The sequence below is a fragment of the Herpailurus yagouaroundi genome, unplaced genomic scaffold (genome assembly GCF_014898765.1).
Source record: "Herpailurus yagouaroundi ecotype Mexico unplaced genomic scaffold, PumYag 403, whole genome shotgun sequence".
Taxonomy (NCBI): Eukaryota; Metazoa; Chordata; class Mammalia; order Carnivora; family Felidae; genus Herpailurus; species Herpailurus yagouaroundi.
The window spans coordinates 466,151-485,903 of record NW_024412620.1 but is presented as its reverse complement, the minus strand read 5'-3'; the positions used below and the strand labels follow the sequence as shown (position 1 = coordinate 485,903).

Genomic DNA, 19,753 nt, shown 5'->3' with positions numbered 1-19,753 from the left:
GTGTGTGTGTGTGTGTGTGTGTGTGTGTGTGTGTGTGTGTGTGTGTGTGTGTGTACAGAATTACAGTTCCTTTAGGAAATAAAACAGCCCCAAAAATGCTAATTATGAATTTACAAGTTTAGTCAGAATTGTTTATATTTTAAATAGTGTTTTAGAATACTTAGTTCTAATGCACCAACATGTAAAAAAACAAACAAACAAACAAAAAACCCAGCTTTAGATTTTAACTTTAATTGAAGGACCGGTAGGCTTTGTGAGTTAATATTATTAAGCTTAGAGAGAAAAGAACACAAGTGAGGCTGTGCCCAGCTAGTGGGGGTGCCCGTATGTGTGGTGCCTGTCTTTGCTTTGGTGGCTGATCCTGCATTATCCACAGCTGCCTTCCATTATTGCTCCTTTTCTCATGTTCTCTGATTAGTGGTGCGTTTCTCCTTTTAGGTGGTTGCTTGTGTTTTTGTAACATAAAATGAAGTGAAAGAATGTTTCATACAAAGCTTTCCATTAAGCCCAATATGTAATGATATGCTTGAAAGAATACACCCCTCTTTGTAGGGCCCAAATCTCACTTTTGCTTTCATTCATAAAAGCTACATTTCTCAGTTTTGTGTTTGAGGCATTCTAGATTCTAGAGTCTAGTCTCAAATTTACTCTGCTAATCTTATCTTAGTTTTGCTTAGTGATTCTGAAATTGTTGGAAGAATCGATGAATATTCTTTCAAATTTCTGTAGTCATATAGGTTGGTGGGACTTGGGTTAAACAGTTACTTGATGACAGTCCTTCCTCAGAGCCTTTCTTATTCTGCTGTGCACTTTAAATTTCCCAGAGGAGGACATGGGTGTAAGTGTTTTTCACACTTATTTAACTATGGGACTTTTTTATTATATATTTTTAAGTGCATCTATTGACTTCTCCCAGAATCGGTGACTGTGAAACACAGTTTCTGTGAAGCACAGTTCAGAAAATTTTGCCAGCACTTCCTTTTCTGCCTCTGTGATTTTGTTCCCTTTGCACCCTCATTTTTCTCACCAATTTTTCAAATCATGCCTGTTTTTTAAGTACCATCTAAAATGCCATTTCTATCATGAAGCTTTTTCTGATTGTAATATCTTCTCTTGAAAACCTGATGATACATTCTTTGTATGTCTTCTGGTATTTCTGACACCGTTGTATTGTTTTATGTGGACATTTTCTTATCTCTCTGGGGCTACACTCTTGGAGGAAGAGGACTATGCCTTACTTACTTTGGATATGCTGTGGTATTGTACTTCTTCATATGGAGCAGGGCCTCAATAAGAAGATGTCTTTGAAGCCAATCAGGGACTCCTTCAGATGAAGATGTTTAAATCAGCCCTTTACCTAACAGAAGTTTACATTGCTTTTCTTTGTTATACTTACCTGAATTCTCGGTATTCAAAAAAGAGACCCTTTACCTTCGAGTCAGGCCGCTATTTTTATTTCTTTATTTTTAAGTTTTTATGTAAATTCCAACTAGTTAATATACAGTGTCCAGTATTTTAATTTCAAGATGGTTGTTTTTTAAGATCTGTCTGTATTTTCTGCTACGGTGATAAATTATCAAGCTTGTAATTAGCACCTTCTAACTATCAGGTATACACATGTTAGCGCTGATTTTACACACATAGGCGAACACTATTATTTCATAGTCTTGTTGTTTCTAGTGGAGATGATAAAAGGAGCCCCTCTAAAAATTAGGCAGTTCTTGTTACGATTCTGAAATCCACAGTTTGGAACAGCCCTAAGTTTCAAAGGGGGGAGAAAAAAAGCACTTTCATTTTTGCCTCCCACTGACTCACCGACCGGGAAAGGTCGGAGTGGCAGTAGGAGGCAAAAATGAAAGTAATTATTTTCCTCTGAGACACGAAGCTGCCACACAGCATAAATTTCAAGATTATATATGTGGTTCTGCATCTCTTTTCACACTGTTCCTTTCGCTTATGCCTCCTGCTGCTGCTCCTGTTCCCTGTTGGAAACAGGCAAGTGTCATCCCAGGTTCTAGCTGCCTGTGGCAAGTGGGGGAAGGGAGGATTCCTCCCCTCCCCCTTCAGGCCGATGGTGTGAGATCATGAACGACAGATTACCTGACAAGAGCTTATAGGTGTTATTGCTTATTAAATCTTTGAAAAATGTTCCCACTCTTGGTATCATTATTTTAAAGCGCTGGGAAAGGACAGTGTCTGCTAGGGGTTGACGACCTTCTTTTGTTTTGTTCCACACCATTGGCCTGAATAAGGGGGGTGATATGGCAACATATGGTTAGCCAAGTGACTTCTTTCACTTTTGTAATGCTAATATCAGTCTGGACGTAAACAGAAATCTGGGGAAGTCAGCTTTCTAAGTATCAAATACCAATTATGCCCTGTTATAATGATGAGTGATGTATGTTCCTGGCATATCTTTCCTTTCCTTGTTCTGAGATGAATACTCTAACCCCACAATATGAATATATGGTCTCATTTTTAGTATAGGAGTTTTTGTTGTTGTTGTTGAAATTTTAGATTGTGAGATTTATTATCCTTTAAAATGTGCTTTTGCACTACTATGATTCTCTTGGACTTACAGAAAAATTTTTTCTGTCAGCTTTCATTTTTTCCCTTCCCTTCATTTCCTTCCTTCTTTCCTTCTTTGATTCCTTCCACTAAAGCCTAGAAGATCCTTGCAGTCAAGGATATTTTAACTAGATTCTAATTTATATATTCTCATTGCTTTAGAACTGTTGTTGGTGGAACAATGGATTTAGCTTAATTAAAAAAAATACAGACTGTGTATAAGATGGTGACAGATAAATGGTAAAATGTTTATTTTCTACTATGAGACTAATTTTAAAGAATGGAAGTTTACAACTAACATTTTGTGAGTGTTTTGATTTATCGTCATTATTTGAAGAGGGCTATGGTACATTCACATTCTTATAGATTTATATACAAAACAATTATAATCAGTATAATACTAACGATTTCTGGTAGTGATTAGAAGGAGAATTAATTTTTTTAATTTATTTATTTTGAGATATAGAGAGAGTGCACTTGCACATGCACGCTAGTGGAGGAGGGGCAGAGAGGGAGAGAATCGCAAGCAGGCTCCCCACTGTCAGCATGCCCCCCAACATGGGGCTCAAACTCATGAACTGTGAGATCATGACCTGAGCCGAAACCAAAAGTTGGATGCTTAACTGACTGAGCCACTCAGGCACCCCAGAAGGAAGATTAATTTTAATTGTAATAATCTTCAGGGCTTAGATTATAATTATTATTTGTAAATTTGTAGATATCTAGTGTTAACGCTTTCGCTACTTGTGAAAGAGGGAAAGTATCCCACATCTGCAGGTAGAAAAATAGACTGTCCTTATTTAGCTTGGAAGGTATGAGAATCTTGCCTTGCTGTTTTCCAATCCAAGCAGAAAGGTAGACTGACCATTCCTTTAAGCTTCATTGCAGCCGAATGCAGAGTCCACTTGTGCTTTTGCATCTCTGTGAAAGGAGTGTGAAGAGGTGAGGTTTGCCTTGTAGCATGTCAGGCTAGTAACCCAGGTGTGTTGTGGGCCAGAGCGAAGCAGCCCCCAGTGAACTCTATTGCGTGGATAGGATTTTTGGACATGATAACTGTATTACCTTCCCTTCTCTCTCTCTCTCTTTTTATAATTTTTTTTAAGTTCATTTATTTTGAGAGAGAGAGTATGAATAGAGTAGGGGTAGAGAGAGAGGAGAGAGAATTCCAAGCAGTCTCTGCACAGAGCCTGCACAGAGCCCCACGTGGGTCCTGAACTCATAAACTCTGAGATCACAACCTAAGCTGAGCTCAAGAGTCAGATGCTTAACTGACTGAGCCACCCAGGCGCCCCTCTTCTCTTCTCTTTAACTTATTTTTACAGAATTACTTTCTTTATGAAATAAGGGTCATCATTTAGCTTGCTTCTTTTGATAAATCGATTTTGCCAAGGTACTTTTCATATAGCATTGAGCAGAGCTCTTATTTTGGGGAGTCTTTATACAAGTTTAGATGTAATGGTCTTCTTTTAACAAGTTTAGTTCATTGAATAACTTTATTAATAAAGGGTACAGGAGAATGAGCAGCTGCTGTTTTGAGGAAAGAAGACTCTTGCTATACATAGTTTAAGTTCATGAGCATGAACCTCAAGTAACTCTTAATTCTATATCAGCAGCCATATCCTTTTAATGCCTTTGCTTCCCAGTCTCCTCAGTGACTACTTCCTAGTTTTTCTTCCTCAGCCCCCAACACTTTTCCCTCCATCCTCAGTCTCAGCTAATGCCCTTGCTTCCTACTTCACTTAAAAAAAACAAAACAAAACAAAACAAAAAAACCAACGGAAACAATCAGAAGAGAACGCTCACAGACCCCTACCATGGATATCCTCCTCCCAGAATTTGTACTCCTGTGATCTGCCTTTTCCTTTTCAGATGCAGGAGCCACACTGTTCTCAAAGGCCAGTGCTCCCATGAGCACCAGATCCCATCTCCATCCCCTCCTTATTTCAGCTTCCTCTACTGAGTCCTTTCTATTACATACTAAGGTGCTGTTATTCTTTCCATCAAACAACAAACCAAACCAAACAAACTCAAAAAACAGCATTTGAAGTCCTCCCTCTCTCCAGCTGTTGACCTATTTCTCTGCTGCCTTTTATTGCAAAATTCCTAGAAAGATTTATGTGTAGTTTTGTCTCTCCTTTCACTCTCTGAAGTGTACTCCAATTAAGCTTTCTCCCTGACCATGCTACCCTACACTGCCCTTGCCAGGATCGCACTTCCCATGTTGCTCCGTCCAGCTGTGGGTTCTTCGGCCTCGTCTTCCTCACTTACCAGCTGCATTTGGTAGAGTTGGCCATACTTTCTTCTTTGAAGCCTGTTCATTGCTTAGCTTCCAAGAACTTTGTTTTTCTCATGCCTTAGTGGTCTCCTTTGCTGATTTCTCCTCCCCTCCTGAACCTCTTAACAAATCAGGACTCTAACTATGATCTATATGCTGTTGACTCTCAGATTTACATCTCAACCCAGACCTGTGTCCTGAATTCCAAACTCTTGTATCCGCTTGCATGCTTGACATCAAATTTGCATGTCTGAATTCATGTCTGAATCTGAACTCCCAATATTCCTCCTAAAACTGTTCTCTACAGTCTTCTCTGTCACAATCAGTGGCAAGTCCATCCTTTCAGTTGCTAGGCTAAAGCTTTTAGGGACATTCCTGACTCCTTCCAATGCCTTGTCTTCTATCTAATCCCATAAGCTCTAGCTTTAAATATATTTAGAATCGGAATACTTCTTACCCTGTGTCACCACTCTGGTCAAAGTTAATTTTTCACAGACCTTATTGTGAATGGCTTCCCAGTTGGTCTCTGCTGCTGCCCTTGCCTCCTTTCACTGTACTCTCAACACAGAAGCCATTACAAAAGTATACAAAATTTAAATATAACATATAACATTGTAGTCAAATCCTGTCCGTTTAAAACCTTCTTGTAGTTTCTCATCAGCTCGTTCATTCATCTTCTTCAAGTACATATTTGAATATCACCTTCTTTGATCATTCAATGAAAATTGAAATTTCACGCCAACCCAGTATGCCTTCACTGCCATATTTTTCTCCGTAGAATTTATAACCTTACTGCTTCTTATTTTGTTCGTTCCCGTTGTTTTCTTAGAGTATAAACTTTATCCCTAGTCTCCAGAATGGTACCCAGAGTGCATAGTCGACATTAAGTAAATGTTTGTTGAAAGAATATAAACTTGGTGTCAAATCAATCAGTTCTCTTTTTAAGCACCACCTTTTTGAATATGAATATTAAAATATACAAATATCTACAGAATTTCTCTTTCATTGTGCAAGTAACCGCCTACACCCCTCATTTCTTACTGAACGCTTTTTTTTTCACATCCTTATTTTAACTGGAGCGTTATCTCTTTCCCCCATGGACACTGCTTCCCCTGTCACCCTCTCAGGTGGAGGCTACTTGTTCTCTAATAACCATACCATAATGATTAGGAGGTAGCAACAGCAGCCTTCTCCATCCACAGTACCTCTTTCTGATCACTACTCCTTTTTCTTGGGGGTAGGAAAGGGTGAAGCCTGCTGTACTGAGGCTTCTGCTCCCCGTGTAAAGGATTGTCACCTTTCTGATAGCTCTTATCTTTTTCTCAGGAGAGCAGGTAATGAGGACATTACCTCTCACATGATTGAAAACCTGACCACCCAGCTTGCTGTCTTACCACCTTCATCCCACTTTTGTCCGGGGTGCTGGTATGGCTGCTACTGTTAGTATCTACCGATTAGTGAGTTCTTAAAATGCACCTACTGTGTGCTAAGTCTTTTGAATACACTGCTTCATTTATTTCTGCCAGATAACATACAAAACGTTGTTTTTCACACACTACAAGTAAGGGACTGAGGCTCAGACTAATGAACTGACCCGGGGTTGTCTGACTCCAAGCCAGTGATTCTTTAGCTTTCACGGAGAAAGCTCCTCGTGCATTTCCTGGCCAGTTGGATCCTAATCACCATGACTCTTGATATTTTTCTAGGTACCTCAAGTACCTAGTCTTCAAGATGAACTTTGTTATATTCTGCCCAAGGTTGCACTTTTGGTTGTGATTATTACCACCATCCATCTAGTTGCCCAAATTACAAAGAAGGGAATCTCATACATTATGTCTAGGCAATTACCATGTTCTCTTGGTTTTATTTCCTAAAAAGCTATCTGATCTGCTAACTCTCTGCATCCTGACTGTACTACTCTAGTTTACCTTTTTCCTGGATTATTTCCAAAACTTTGTAACTGAGCTCTTTACCTTTCATTTTATCATTTCTAGTTCATTCTGTACATTGCAGCATGAGTTATCCTTTTAAAGTGTACATTTCCTTATATCACACTCCTTAAAAGGCTGCTTTTTATTGCTGTTAGATGAATTTTTGCATTTCCTTATATGACTTAGAAGGTCTTGCATCACATGGTCTCTTACTTCTCTCACTGAATTTTGTGTCTTTACTTATTTTGGACTCAGATTCAGTCATATCTTCCTTATACTATGCTATCTTTCTTCTCTAAATCTAAGATAAGATAGTAAGGCAATGGTATTCAAGGATATTTAGTCACTAATGGAACATAATGAGCATAAAGGCTCATTATAATGTTGTATAAACTACATTTCATGATAGAGATAATACAGATAGTGTTATAGTAGAGGAAGTGTATAATTTGGAAGACAACAAAAAGATAACTCTCAGAAAAATAATGATGATTGGGTAATTCCTTACACTAATATGCTTCCAGCAAATAAGATTATACTTTGAAAAGACATATGCACCCCTGTGTTTATTGCAGCATTGTTTACAATAGCCAAGATATGAAAACAACCCAAGTGTTCACTGATAGGTGAATGGATAAAGAAGATAAGGTATCATCTTGCCATTTAAAACAACATGGATGGGTATTATAGGGTATTATGCTAAATGAAATAAGTTAGAGGAAGACAAATACCATATGGTTTCACTTATATGTGGAATCTAAAAAACAAAACAAATGGACAAATAAAAAAAAGAGACTCTTAAATATGAAGAACAAACTGGTGGTTGCAGAGGGGAGGTAGATGGGGCGGGGGGGACAAACTAGGTGAAGGAGATTAAGTACTAACTTCTAGGTATAAAATAAGTGAGTCACAGAGGTAAAAAGTACAGAATATGGAAAATAGCCAATAATATTGTAATAACGTATGGTGACAGATGGTGACTATACTTACTGTGATGAGCATTGAGTAATATATAGAATTGTTGAATTAATGTCTTATAAACCTGAAACTAATATAACATTGTATATCAATTATACTTCAGTTATAAAAAAAAGAATATATTATCTCAGCATCCCAGTGTTCACATTTGTGGGTCATATTTTATGTTAGTGATAGTAGGATAATTTCTACTCAATAATGTTTGTTGGATAAATGAATTAATCTCTAAATGAAAGTTAATTTAATTTATACCTCTTCAGCTAAATATTTTTTTAATGTTTATTTATTTTGAGAGAGAGAGAGAGAAAACACGAGCAGGCAAGGGACAGAGAAAGAGGGAGAGAGAATCCTAGGCAAGCATTCTCTGTGCTGTGAGTTCAGAGCCCAATGCGGGGCTCCATCTCAAGAGCTGTGAGATCATGACCTGAGCTGAAATCAAGAGTCAGACGCTTAACCAACTTAACAGCACCCTCGAGCTAAATATTAATCAAGCTATATTATGTTAATATTATATCATATAGATTTTAGTTACTTTAGAATTCTTTTAGGAAAAACCTACATTGTAATAGAGAATAATAAGAAAGCTGTCAAATGAGAAGTGTCATTTCAAAATATTTAAAGTTTGGTTGGGTTTTGAATTTCGATTGTTCATATATACATACTTAGAGGTAAGTGTTCCTCAAATTTTAAAGGAAATACCTTGAGAAAGTTAGATGATTAAAAAAAATGCGAATACAGTAAAGATTCTTTCATCTGCTATCTTGGAAATTTCTGTTTGAACAGTCTGTTCAGAGTGATGTGGGCAAAGATGAAGCCAACATTAATTAAAATAGTTTCCCAATGTATTTGGAACTGCATTAGATTAATAATTATAGTGATGAGAACCCTTCCATTTTTGAGGGTGTATTTGATATTTGGAAATACTGCAAAATTGCTTGGAGCCAAGTATTTATATTTACTTAGTGAAAAAAGTAAATAGTCTTGGTATTCTTCTTTTGACCAAAATGAGATATCTTATCTTCTAAAATGAGACCAATAATTTTCATATGATTCACAAACTGATTACTATTCTAAAGGAGGAATTTCAAACCTAGTAAAGTATTGGAAGCCTTCCTGGAGTAAGTCTGTATGTGATCATGGCACCTGTTTTGAAGGGCAACATTGAATGTATGGATTCTATTATGTTTGTTAGAATTTGGTCATATTACTTCCAGGGAAGAGGCAGAGTAGGAGGACCTTAAACCTACCTTGTCCCATGGTTACAGCTAGATAACACTCAGGTCAGTGTAAATACCCAGAAAACAACCCAAAGACTGGCAGAACAAACTCTACAACTAAATGTAGAGAAGAGGCCACATCCAATAGGTCAGGAAGGGCAGAGATGCAGTGGGTCTGGCTGGGAAAGGGAGGGAGCACAGGGGTGGAGGGGGTGAGAAACAGACTATCACACTGGGGAGCCTGCAAGGCGAAGATGAATCCCGATAGCATTTGGCATTGAAAGTTAGAGCGCCATATTTGGTGAGCTCTTTCAACCAGCAGAACTTAAAGCCTAGAACTTTAAAAATCAGCCCGCTCAGCTCTGAGAGAGCCCAGAGGGCATAGGGAGCTGAGTCCCCACCCTTAGAGAGACTGAACCACAGATGGCCATTGGAGATACAGCCTAGAAGCAGCAGTTTGAAAAATGCCTGGCTCATATGGGAGGGAGAGTTATTTACTAAACTCAGAGTTCCCTGAGGGACTTCTCCAGGAACAAAGGATCTGGCAGGCACCTTGTCCCTCCCCTGCCCCCCAGCATAAACACACAGCTACCTGCAGGAAGCACGCAGCACCAGAATTCACAACCTAACTTGCTTACACTTTCCCCTCAGCTAGACCTGCCTCAGTCAAGGTGCAGTGGATTCCCTCCCCTAGATGACCCGTGCAAACCTTGCCAACACTGGATCTCCCAACTTCGAGCTTTGTGGGGCCCCAGTCCCATTGCCGGCAGCGGTGGCTCGTGACCTCCTACAGGGAACACAGGCACTGTGTTAAAACTGCATCTCCCACCCACGTATACTTTGTGGAAGGGCCCTGTGGCCCAGGTCTCTGATGGCTACTCCTCCCCTGTGGAGGAAGACCAGGGCCAGCACCACCTTTTTAAAAGTGCACGTCCCACCCACTACTTTCAAGTGTAAGAGACACAGCTGACGTTCCTAAAACACAGAAACGGACACAAAAGTTTAGGCAAAATCAAGTGACAGAGGAATATGTCCCAAATGAAAGAACAGGACAAAATCACAGCAAGAGACCTAAATAAAATGGAGATAAGTAATGTGCCTGATAGAGAATTTAAGATAATGAGCATAAAGCTACTCACTGACTTGAGAAAAGAGTGGAAAACATCAGTGAGATCTTTAACACAGATATAAAAAAGAACCAGAGATGAAGAACACAATAATTGAAATTAAAAATATACTAGATGGAGTAAATAACAGGCTAGAAGAATCAGAAGAATGATTCAGCCACCTGGAGGACAGAGTAATGGAAAGTAATCAAGCTAGCAAGTGAGAGAATAATTACGCAAAATCAGAATAGACTTGGGGAACTCAGTGACTACTTCAAGCATGATAACATTCATATTATAGGGATCCCAGAAAAAAGAAGAGAGAGAAAAGGGGGCAGAAAATGTATTTGAAGAAATAATAGCTGAAAACTTCCCAAATTAGGAGAAGGAAACAGAAATTCAGATCCAGGAGGCACAGAGATCCCCCAATGAAATCAACCCAAAGAGGTCCACTTCAAGACACATAGTAATTAAAATGGCAAAAAGCACTAATAAAGAAAGATTTTTAAAAGTAGAAAAAGAAAACAGTTACTTATAAGGAAAACTGCATAAGGCTATCATTGGATTTTTCAACTGAAACTTTTTAGGCCAGGAGGGAGTGGCATGACACATTGAAAATGCTGAAAGGACAATAATCTGCAGCCAAAAATACTCTCTATTCAGCAAGGCTGTCATTTAGAATAGAAGGAGAGATACAAAGTTCCCAAGCAAACAAAAGTTAGAGGAGTTCATGACCACCAATCCAGCCCTACCAGAAATATTAAAGGGGAGGGGCGCCTGGGTGGCTCAGTCGGTTAAGCGGCCAACTTTGGCTCAGGTCATGATCTCGCGGTCCGTGAGTTCGAGCCCCGCGTTGGGCTCTGTGCTGACAGCTCAGAGCCCGGAGCCTGTTTTGGATTCTGTGTCTCCCTCTCTCTGACCCTCCCCCGTTCATGCTCTGTCTCTCTCTGTCTCAAAAATAAATAAACGTTAAAAAAAAAAATTAAAAAAAGAAATATTAAAGGGGAGTCTGAGTGGAAAGGAAAGACCTTAAGTAAGAGTAAGAAAAATAGGAAGCACAAAACCAGTAGAAATAAGTTTATCTGTAAAAGTCGAGGACTCACAAAATAAAAGTAAAGTATGACCCCATATACCTAAAACATGGGGAGGAGAGACATAAAGAATGGGTTCAAACTTAAGTGACTGTCATCTTAAGATAGGCTTCTTATGCACAAGATGTTATATACATAACTGAATGGTAACCGCAGATCAAAAACCAGTAGTAGATATGGAAAAAATAGAGAAAGGAATCCAAGTATATCACTAAAGAAAGCCATCTTAACTGCACTAGAAGAGAGGAAGGGAAGAAAGGAACAGAGAAGATACCCGTGCGTGCGCGCGCGCGCGCACACACACACACACACACACACAAAGAACAAAGAACAAAATAACAACAAATATCTACCTGTCAATAATTACTTTGAATGTAAATGGACTAAGTGCTTTAATCAAAAGACACAGGGTGATGGAATGGATAAAAAACCAAACAAACAAAAAAACAACATAAGACCCATTTATATGCTCCTTACAAGAGATTCACTTCAGACTTAAAGACACATGCAAATTGAAAATGAGGGGATGGAGAAACATTTATCATGCACATTGATGTGAAAGGAAAGCTGGGGTAGAAATATATTAGATAAATTGACTTTAATACAAAGACTATAACAAGAGATGAAGAAGGACAGTCATATAATCATTAAGAGGACAATCACAAAAAGATGTAACAATTGTAAACATTTATGCCCCCAACAAGAGAACACCCAAATAGATAAGATAGTTAATAACAAATATAAAGGAACTAATTGATAGTAATACAATAATAGTAGGGGACTTTTACACACCACTTACATAAATGGACAGATCATCTAAATAGAAAATCAATAAGGAAAGAGTGGCTTTGACACACTGGACCAGATGTATTTAATAGATATATTCAGAACATTCTCCCGAAAGAGCTGAATACACATTCTTTTCAAATCTATTTGGAACATTGTTAAGAATAGATCACATATTAGGTCACAAAAGATGTCTCAAAAATTTCAAAAAAGATTGAAGTTATACCATGTATCTTTTTTTAAAAAAAATTTTAATGTTTATTTTTGAGAGAGAGAGAGCACGAGCAGGGGAAGGGTAAAGAGAGACGGAGACACAGAATCTGAAGCAGGCTTCAGGCTCTGAGCTGTCAGTACAGAACCCGATGTGGGGCTTGAGCTCATGAACCCATGAGATCATGACATGAGCTGAAGTTGAACACTTAACTGACTGAGCCACCCAGGCACCCCATACCATTCATCTTTTCTGACCACAGTTCAATGAAACTAGAAATCAATCAGAAGAAAAAATCTGGAAAGAACAGAAATACATGGAGGTTAAATAACATGCTACTAACAACTGAATGGGTCAACTGAGAAATCAAGGAGGAAATAAAAAAAATACGTGGAGACAAATGAAAATGAAAACACAACAGTCCAAAAAGTTTGGGATGCAGCAAAAGTGGTTGTTAACAGAGGCAAGTTTATACCATTACAGGGTTACTTCAGAAGGCAAGAAAAATTTCAGATAAATAACCTTACACCTAAAGGATCTAGAAAAAGAAGAATAAGCAAAACCCAAATCCAGTAAAAGGAAGGAAGTAATAAAGATAAAGCAGTTATAAATGATAATAGAAACTAAAGTAAACAAACAAACAAACAAAAAACAGTAGAACAGATCAATGAAACCATCAGAGCCAGTTCTTGAAATGATCAACAAAATTGATAAATCTCAAGCCAGCCTCCTCAAAAAATAAAAAAACAACAGCAAGAGAGGACTCAAACAAAATGAGAAATGGAAGGGAGAAATAACAACTGACAACACACAAATACAAAGGATTGTAAGAGAATATTATGAAAAATTCTATGCCAACAAACCGCACAATCTAGAAGAAATTGATAAATTCCTAGAACTTATAACCTACCAAAACAGGAAACAGGAAGAAATAGAAAATTTAAGCAGATCGATTACTAGCAAAGAAATTGAATCAATAGTCGAAAACTCCCAACAAACAAAGCCCAGGACCAAACAGCTTCACTGGTGAATTCTACCAAACATTTAAAGAAGAGTTAATACCTATTCTTCTCAAACTATTCCAAAAAAGTAGAAGGGAAAGGAAAACTTCCAAATTTATTCTATGAGGCCAGCATTACCCTGATTCTAAAACCACATAAGGACACAACAAAAAAACAGAACTATAGGTCAATGTTCTGATAAACATAAATGCAGAATTCTTCAACAATATATTAGAAACTGAAATCCAACAATACATTAAAAAAATAATTCACCACCATCAAGTGGATTTATACCTAGGATGCAAGGGTGGTTCAGTATTTGCAAATCAATCAATGGGATACATCACATCAATAAGAGAAAGTTTAAAAACTAATGATTTCAATAGTTGTAGACAAAGCATTTGACAAGGTACAACATCCATTCATGATAAAAAACCTCAACAAAGCAGATTTATAGGGAAACCAGATAGACCTTTAATAAAGGCCTTATATGAAAAACCCACAGTGAACATCATGCTCATTGGTGAAAAAGAGAGCTTTTTCCCATAGGTTGGGAACAAGACAACACTCCCACCACTTTTATTCAACAGTCCTGGAAGTCATAGCTCAGCAGTCAGACAAGAGAAAAGAATGAAGGCCACCCAAATTGGTAAGAAGTAAAGCTTACCATATACAGACGCCGTGATATTATATATAGTAAACTCTAAAGATTCTACCAAAAAACTCTTAGAACTGATAAATGAATTCAGTAAGCTCTCAGGATACAAAACTATGTGCAGAAATCCATTGCATTTCTGTACACTAATAATGAGGCAGCAGAAAAGAAATTAAGAAAACAATCCCATTTACAGTTGCACTAAAAATGATAAAATACCTATGAATAATCTTAACCAAAGAAGTGAATGACCTGTACTGTGAAAGTATCAAACATAGATGAAAGAAATTGAAGATGACACCAAGAAATGGAAAAGCATTCCATGTTCATGGATTGGAAGAGCAAATATTTTTTTAAATATTTATACTACATCTACAGACTTAATGTAATCTCTATCAAAATACCAATAGCATTTTTCACAGAAGTTTTCACAAACAATCCTAAAATTTGTATGAACCACAAAAGACCTTGAATACCCAAAGAAATCTTAAAAAGAAAAACAAAACTGGCAGCATTACTGTTCCAGACTTCCAATCATATTACAAGTATGTAGTAATCAAAACAGTATGGTACGGGCACAAAAATAGACACATGGATCAATGGAAAAGAATAGAAAACCCAGAAATAACTCTCCAATTATACGGTCAGTTGATCTTCAACAATGGAGGCAAGAACATGCAATTGAAAATAGACAGTGTCTTCAACAAATGGTGCTGAGAAAACTGGACAGCATCATACAGAAGAATGAAACTGTTCAATTTTCTTACACCATACATAAAAATAAACTCAAAATGGATTAAGGGCCTAAATGTGAGACCTGAAGCTATTAAAATCCTGGAAGAGGCCATAGGCAGTAAGTTGTGTAGCAACATTTTTCTAGATATGTCTCCTGAGACTAGGGAAACAAAAGCAAAAATAAACTATTGGGACTGTTATCAAAATAAAAACCTGCAAGCAACAGAAACAACCAACAAAAAAATGATTTCACTCATATGTGGTTTTTTTTTAAATTTTTTTTCAACGTTTATTTATTTTTGGGACAGAGAGAGACAGAGCATGAACGGGGGAGGAGCAGAGAGAGAGGGAGACACAGAATCGGAAACAGGCTCCAGGCTCTGAGCCATCAGCCCAGAGCCCGACGCGGGGCTCGAACTCACGGACCGCGAGATCATGACCTGGCTGAAGTCGGACGCTTAACCGACTGCGCCACCCAGGCGCCCCTCATATGTGGTTTTTAAGAAACAAAACAAATGAACAAAGGGGAAAAAAAAAGAGACAAACCAAAAAGCAGACTCTTAACTATGGAGAACAGATGATTATCAGAGAGGAGGGCAGGTGGGGGATGGGTAGAATAGGTGAAAGGGATTAAGAGTACACTGAACTTGATAAGCGAGTAATATATGAAATTGTTGAACCACTGTATTGTGCATCTGAAAGGAATATAACATTGTTAAGTACACTGGAATTAAAATTCAGTCATAGTATTTACATTTAGGATATCTTTATATTTTGTCTTCCTTTGTATCATTATTATGTGAATATTATGACTTTTTTATATGACTGGTTATGTTTCAAACAGCTTTCTCAGTAAGTATTCATAAAGCAAATATTTCTTATATTTAGAAATTTTGATAAGTACCTCTTTTATCAGCCACATTTATATAGAATAAATTTAATTATGCATCATTTTTTTTTCTTTCTTGACTGGATCTCATTAAGTATAGATCAAGGGGATGTAGATCAAGGGAGAACAAGGGGATGGAGGAGGAGTTTCTCAGAGAGTTATGATAGGGTGTCCAATGGAGGGTGTGGGGGATACCTGAAATCACTTCAACACGAACTTCCAGAATCAATAAATGGGAGAGATTGAACAGTGAATTCGATTGCCCAGAGTGAATGTATGAAGGGAGAAGTGAGGACCAAGAATGAACCCTGTGGAATACCAGCATTTATCTGTGGAGTTGCTAGAAGGAAATAGAACACTGGCTCTTTAGTGTGGTGGTTGAGAGCGTGAGCTCTGAAGACAGTTATCTGAAATGAATTCTTGGATCTCCTACTTTCTAGCTATGTGATGGAGAGCAAGTTATTTAACATCTATAAACCTTACTCTTTTTATCAATAAATGAGAAGAATAATGTATTTTACTTCATAAAGTTGATTTGGAGCTTTCTTTCAGTATGGTGCTTAGCACATAGCACTATGATGATGATGACGGTGACGACGATGACCATGACTATGACAGTGGCAATTTCTGCCAATAATTACTCGGCCCGCACATTCCTTTACTCATTGCTTGTTTGTATATCACATTATATCCTTAATTACATTTTTATTGCCTACCTTTTGCCCGAATTGCCTGTCCTTTCACCTTGTTTATCCCAGTAAATGGCATCAAGATCCATCTACACACTCATGCCAAAAATGTATGCTTTATTCTTGATTTCCTTCTGTCCCTCACTTCTCATATTCAGTTCACAAGCAATTCCTTTGTATGTCAAGATCATATCCTGATTCCATCTGCTGTCTGTATCTCACTATAACTCCCAGGTCCAGTCCATTACCTATGTCCACTTTCCCTACTTCCTCTCTAGCTTTACTTCTTCCCTTCCTCTCTGGTTCCTTCTCCATGCAGCACTATGAGTTATTTCTGTAAAATGTATAGTGGATCAGAGCACAGTGCTTCCCACGTAAACCCCAAGCACCTCACCCCTGCTGTCAGAGCACTATGTGATTTTGTCAGTGCTTACCTCTTGAACCTCTTTCCTTACCATTGTGCCCCTTGTTCTCTGTATTCCAGCTACACTGGCTTTTTCCCTTTTCACACCAAGATCATTCTTTTTTTTAAAGAAATTTTTTTTTCAACGTTTATTTATTTTTGGGACAGAGAGAGACAGAGCATGAACGGGGGAGGGGCAGAGAGAGAGGGAGACACAGAATCGGAAACAGGCTCCAGGCTCTGAGTCATCAGCCCAGAGCCTGACGCGGGGCTCGAACTCACGGACCGCGAGATCGTGACCTGGCTGAAGTCGGACGCTTAACCGACTGCGCCACCCAGGCGCCCCTCCAAGATCATTCTTAAGACATTTTCTCCAGCTGTTTTTTTCTGCTCTTTCCTTCTGGTCTTTTAATTTCAATGTAAATGTCACTTCATCAGTCAGATCATCCCTAAATTACCCAATCTAAGATAACCATCCACTCATTTTCCATTTTATCACTGTATTGTATTTCTCTGCATAGTACTTAAGTACGCAGAATAAATATTAGATACTATCATGTATTTGTTTACTTTTTATTGTTTTGTATTATGTATTTGTATTATTTTGTATTATGTATTTGTCTCCCGTGTTATCCCTATCTCAATTTCTGTTTCTCTCAGTGAGAGACTTTTCCTTGCCATATTTTATTTTACCAGGTATGGCTGGTGGTGCTCATGGGAGGAGTGGGGAGATGGGAGCCTCTTTGTCATTAATTAACTATTCTGCTCATGATAAGGTGGGGAAGATAGTATTTTTGGTTACATAATTTAGATACAGTAATTATTATGCTAGGTAGTATAACAAATGATGATTAAATGATATAAATACCAGGGTCTTTTAAATGTTTAACTAGATAATTAGTTATATTTGGTCACTCATTTTTCTTTTGTTATAGTGAATTTCCTCCTTTGATAAAAAGCCAGCTGTAATGATTAATGGTATATTGTTCAAACTGGTAAAACTCTCCAACACTTAGTATCTTTAGGAATAGGTTACCCTTGAAATAGTTCAAGAAATCTTCAGGCGATAATTTTTGAATCATTAGATTTTGCCAGCACGTGTGCTATTTTTGTGTGTGTTGTTTTTCTGTTTTTTGTTTTGGTTTTCAATGAGGGTTGTAGAAAGTTTGTAGAAAATAGTATTTGCAAGAATTATATTAAATATCATTAATAGGCTATTCCAGTTTGAGTAATTTGGTGATGAGTAACATCATCTTCAAGATCCTAGCATGAACTTTATTGCTAAATAAAATTGAAGGGGATTTTGAAGTTTTGTTACTCTTAAATTTTAGAGAAATCCAATAATATTCATATAAAATATAAAGTAATTTATTAATTTGAATAATTGGTAACATGAAAGCCACCAGTAAGAGATAAATTTTCAATAATAATGAAAACCTTATTAATGGTGTTAAATATAGTTAATACTGGCTTGTATATTAGCCCATTGATAACAATACCATTAGGAATTATCAGGATATAATTTGCTCTCTGAGGAGTTTACTGAGTTCATGCTGTGACTCTTCTAATTTCCCTAGAGAGAATTGTCATACTAATGTTATCCTGAATTATCGTATTGCTCATTAAATGTCCTTGCCTTCAGGGGCACCTGGATGGCTCAGTCAGTTACGCATCTGACTTCAGATCATGTCATGATCTCACATTTTGTGAGTTCAAGCCCCATTAATGGACTCTGTGCCCACAGCTTGGACCCTGGAGCCTGCCTCAGATTCTGTGTCTCCCTCTCTCTCTCTGCCCATCCCCTGCTGGTTCTCTCTCTCTCTCTTTCTCTCTCAAAATATAAATAAACATTAAAAAGGTATCCTTGCCTTCAAATTTAAAGCAAATTAAATCAATTTAGTCTTAGGAAATCTTTGTTTAAAGAGTCTGCTGCACCTGTGAGAATAAGAACCACCGGCACAGCAGAATGAATTTTATTTTAAAAGTTTTATGTGAAGGAAGCAGTAAACACAGACTGACATGTAGAAGTTAATCCCAATTAGTTAGCAAGATCTGGTGTTATGTGATCAGAGTGCATTCAAATCAACAAGAGATGCATTAATAAGAAACCAGAACATTTAAGGTGTTATATAAAGCTTCATTCATTCTCAGATTTGATCTCTTAATTGTTGTCTGTAATTTTGAATATTTATTTTTTGTTTCTGAGATTTCTGGATGCTTTTTATATAATATATCATGTTAGTATGTAGATTCAGAAATGTTATGAGGCTAAACAATAATTTACCACAAAAGTATAATATAAATGCTTCCAAGAACAGTTTTAAATATGCCTTAAGAGTTATGGGTGTCTTTTAGTTAGTAATCAAGAGAGAAAATAGTATTGAGAAATAACACATATAGGCTTATAGTTATGTTGTCCATGTTAATTAGTTATGTTTTAGGACTTCTTCCCAACAATTAATCTGTTTGAAAATACTTAGACACAGGGTATGCAGGCTTTATTTCAGTAATTGCAGAAGATACTTTGTGCTGAATTAGCCATGCCCTTTCTGAGTTTTCTTTTGTCATGAAGCCAAGCAGTTTTAAACTCCTGGGGTTTATGGGCTTTGAACCAGTTATTCTCCTCTTCAATGTGCCTGCGATCTTAAACTTTAAGCATGTTCTAACCAGATAACCAAATTGCAAACATGATTTTATGTATTAAATGCCCTCCCCCCAATAATTATTAAAAGGACATTGGGCAGAATAAGCTATATAGTTAGATACACTGTACTGTCACCTAAGTAGCCTTATACCCAAGGGGTTGGGCAATCTTCATTTGTGAATCAGGAGGATAATCCACATGATAAACGAGGTATCCCAGTTGGAAGGCAGAGCCCAGGGCTGGGTGATACTAAGAACTTCCAGTGATTGTGCCCTTGACATTGGGAAGTCTAGCAACAGATACAGCCCTGTTATGAGAATTGGTGGAAAGTTGTCCTATAGGCACTCTTGGGGAAGGGAAAGTCTTCACTGATATTGACTACTTGTCCTGTGTTTGGGTCTGTCCTAAGTAGTTTATAATCATTATCTCACTCAGACACAATTCTTTAGGTAGTCTTACCCCTCTTTTACAGAAGTAGGAAAAAGGTTTGGGTAGCTTCCCCAGCTCAGAAAGATACCAAGCATCAGAGCTGGGATTTGAGCCCAGGCCTTGCTGATTATTGCCTTTTCTTTTC

General features: G+C 37.6%; 1 protein-coding gene across 8 annotated transcripts in view; it reads left to right on the top strand.

The window, feature by feature from the left end:
* NEK7 (NIMA related kinase 7) overlaps window positions 1-19,753 on the top strand; it is a 154,348-nt gene that overhangs the window by 56,874 nt on the left and 77,721 nt on the right. The window lies entirely within an intron of this gene.